The 3,628-nt window shown below is 39.9% G+C and overlaps 1 non-coding gene across 1 annotated transcript; it reads right to left on the bottom strand.

Annotated features, from left to right (window-relative positions):
- Positions 1 to 2,925: 2,925 nt before the first annotated feature.
- Positions 2,926 to 2,987, bottom strand: LOC143675345 (U7 small nuclear RNA). Its single transcript, XR_013171572.1, has one exon. It is a non-coding gene; the product is annotated as a U7 small nuclear RNA (small nuclear RNA).
- Positions 2,988 to 3,628: the final 641 nt, after the last annotated feature.

Below are 3,628 nucleotides of genomic sequence, written 5' to 3'. Positions count from 1 at the left end.
CCCCATCACCAGACATATCCAAGTATATGCTGAAGGGCCACTCGACGGAGGTGTCATAGAGAAAATATGTACATTAGAGAGGAGGCCAGGTGGATGGCCTCTGAAAATTTTTCTAGGTTTGAAAGTCTCATGATTCTCTATGGTCAATTGCAAGAAAAAAGGGGAAGGGGCTTTGGCAATGAAAGTATAGGAATTTTGTTGTTTCCTTTTGACCCACTGGAATTGAGTTTTGATCACTTTACTGAGAGTGCATATATATCCCATCTCATAAAGGGAGGAACAAATACAAATAATGAATTTACCAATATTATTTATATATAATTATAACATATAATCAAAACATAATATATTATATGATATTCAACTATAATATAAATAAATAACTCCCATTATATTAATACTAGCAACAACCACAGTTGTAATAGCTAACCTACATTTACTTTTGGCTATGTGCCAAGCACTGTGCTAAGCATTTTCCAAGCATTCTCTTTTTCATTCCTCAAAATAACCTTGCAAGGGAGAATCTGTAATTATTCCTCCCAATTTAGCGCAGAGAGCTGAAATTTGGAAAGGTTGCTTAAGGTCAATAGAACCTCCATTACAAATTGGAAAATGGTAGCCCCGGATGTTAAATGATTTACCCAAAATCTCAAAGCATGTTTGAGGCAGGATGATTAGAAAGGGTAAAGGGATTTGGAGTTAGAATATTGGGGTTTTTAAGTCCTAGGTATTGAGTGTCAGTTATATATCCATCCCTGCACTATGTACATTATCTCTTCTTATCTCTAGGAGAGTGATATTATTTTATCTCCATTTTAAAGAAGAGTAAACTACAGATCAGGGACATTAAATAACTTGCCCAAGATTGCACAGCAAGAAAGAGGTTAAAGCTCATCATTCTCATGTTGATTGTCTCTTAGTAAACATAGACCTGCCATACTTGAGACAGATAGACAGATCTCAGGAAAGTCACATCATCTTTTAGCCTTGGTTTTCTCATTTGAAAAAAGAGGCAACTTTATGTGTCCCTGGCTTGTCAATCATCCAGGGTTTTTAAGAGCCCAAATAATGCTGATAAGAGTACTTTATGAATTAGTGCGGAGTCTCTAATTATTGCAAGTACCCAGGTCTCCTGATTGAAAGCCTGGGAGGATCCCCCTACTTCCAGCTGTTTTTCTGGTGATTTTCAGAAGCAGGAGATTCTGAAGGTAAGCCAGTACTCTTCAGGTGCCAAGGCCCACCTCCAGGTGGGTAGAGGTCCTGCACCTGTAAGCAGGTGAGAAAAGATGCTGGCTCCCCTGCCTGCCATTGTACTTGATGGGTCTCAGAAGCAAAGAAGCCAGAGGAAAATACCCTTTAAGTGGGCTTGACATAATGTGACCAGGTCTTTCAGCAAATTATTTGGTTTCTCTCTTAAACAAGTCATAGGGTCTCTTTGGCACAGAATATTCTAGGTGAAGCATCCCTAAGTGCTTCTGCTGAGAAGGGCCTCCATTTTGGGCTTCTACCCTGAAACCTCTCCAGTGTGCCTCCAGGCTGGAGGACAGAACCTCACTGTGAAGTTCCCTAAAAGCATACCTTCCTTTCTCTTTGGCAGTCCTCAAGTTAATCCTTAATAAAGTCAATGTTAGACAATATTTTTTTTCCTCAAGATGTGGAATCTAGGGAGGGAAAAATGAAGTGCTTGATGTTTTCATATCACTTGCAATGTTTTGCAGAATCAAGGTCCCTGAGCTGGGAGTTTGAAGACCTAGCATTTGCCTCCTGTCTCCACTTTAAAATCTTGGAGAAATCATGTTCATTAAGGAATCCCATGTCTACAAGAGAAGATGGGAATGCAGTAAGAGAAGTATGTGCCAGAGGGAATCATGGGGGTGCCAAAGAGACCAGAGCAGGCACTCAATCCATCATGGAATGAAGGAGCACAGACAGTGAAGGCTTCCTGGAGGAGGTATAATAAAGCTGAGACTTGAAGGATGAGTCAAAGTCAGCAGTAAAGAGGTAGAGGAAGGGCATTCTGCAGAGGGAAGGTGTGTTTGAAGACACAGAGGGGCAGCTACATGGCCTGGTGCATTCAGGAGCCAGACACTATTAGGGATAGCTGGAACATGGGCTGAATGTCAAGGTGTGGCTGGTGCAAAAATTTCAGGAGTGGAATGGTGAGGTCTAATCCAGAGCAGGAGCAGTGAAGAAGAGGAGGTGAGAACTTCTTCACTTGAAGGTATAACTTGCTTCCTTGGCACCAGTCTTTCTCAGCTGTGGAATCTGGGGATCCCGTGGTCCAGATTCCTTATCTTTTCACTGCTAAGTTCTCCTTTTATAACGTTTCTCTCCATAGACCCCCCTGATGTTTCATGAGGTTATGTCTATCAAGAAACATTTATTAAGGGATAATTAGTTTTCCAATAAGTACCAATTTTAGTTGCTATCATTCCCACCAAAGCAATTAATGTCTGATTTTATTAGAGAAATATATGATTCCCGTTAGTATTTTTTAAAAATATTGAAGGGAGTTCATGGACCCCCATGATCCCTTTTGGGCTCTCCCTTCCAGAGAGTATGAGGTGGAGAATTTGGGAACCACTGGATCTGTTCATTCATAAGGCTCACTTTTGAAATTTTATGAGTCTAAGAAATAACCCTCTTTGATAAGTACTTTGTGAGTCATAAGTCACTATATAAGTGTGATGGATTGTTACACAGCAGGACCTCACTTTATACGACCAATACATTCCTTCACAGAAGTTGAAAATAGCACATAATAGCTAGCCCCATTATTTAGTAAGCATTTCTTATATAAGCATATCTACCACATATTTTTAAATACGTTAGGCAAATAAACACCCTATAAACAAAATTAATTACAGAAATAATTTTTTTAAATTTAATTTTCTTTCTTTCTCAGCCTTTATTTATTTATTTTGTGAGGGTTTTCCAGCTAAAGGTAGAAAACTTGCTAGACAAATTCTGAAAGAGTTGTAACACTTCTGCCTTTCTTTTTGATTGCCAGTCATGTATACCTGAATACACATATTGAGTTCATGTAAAATGAGGTCCTACTGTAACTCGTTATGATTGTGTAAATTCCCCCAAACATTAGGCCTTAGGTGCATGAGGAAGTAAGGTGGGACTCATTATTAGTTATTGTGCGAGGAACTGGAGGTTCAAAGATGTTGATTGATTTGTTTGAAAATGTCAGGTGAGTTAGTAGGAATTGCTTCCCCTGCTTTATTCACTCACTTTGTCAAGTGCTGATTTTAAAGAATGTTTGAAATCATCATCCCCTGCTTTCCAACATCCCCATTTAGTGGGGTGGGATGTGCTTTTTGGTGCAAAGAAGCAAAGAATCAAATAGTGGTGCTAATGAGAAAACAGAAGGGGCGAGGTGAGAACATGTAAGGGGAATTGACCTCAGGGTTGCAAAACTGGAGAGACTTGCCCTGCACCTCATCCACAGGAAAGGGCAGGGGCAGGAGGGAGTTGGAGAGGAACTTGCATAGCAAAACCATGGAGTATTAGAGGAAGATTTTGAAGACACCTTGTTTAGCCCCCTACTGTGAGGAGTCTGAGGACAAACAGGAAAAAATCAGGAAATAGCTGGGATCAAATTAAAATCTATACTAAACTG

Source organism: Tamandua tetradactyla, chromosome 2 (assembly GCF_023851605.1).
Source record: "Tamandua tetradactyla isolate mTamTet1 chromosome 2, mTamTet1.pri, whole genome shotgun sequence".
Taxonomy (NCBI): domain Eukaryota; kingdom Metazoa; phylum Chordata; class Mammalia; order Pilosa; family Myrmecophagidae; genus Tamandua; species Tamandua tetradactyla.
This window is presented reverse-complemented; position numbering and strand designations above follow the sequence as displayed.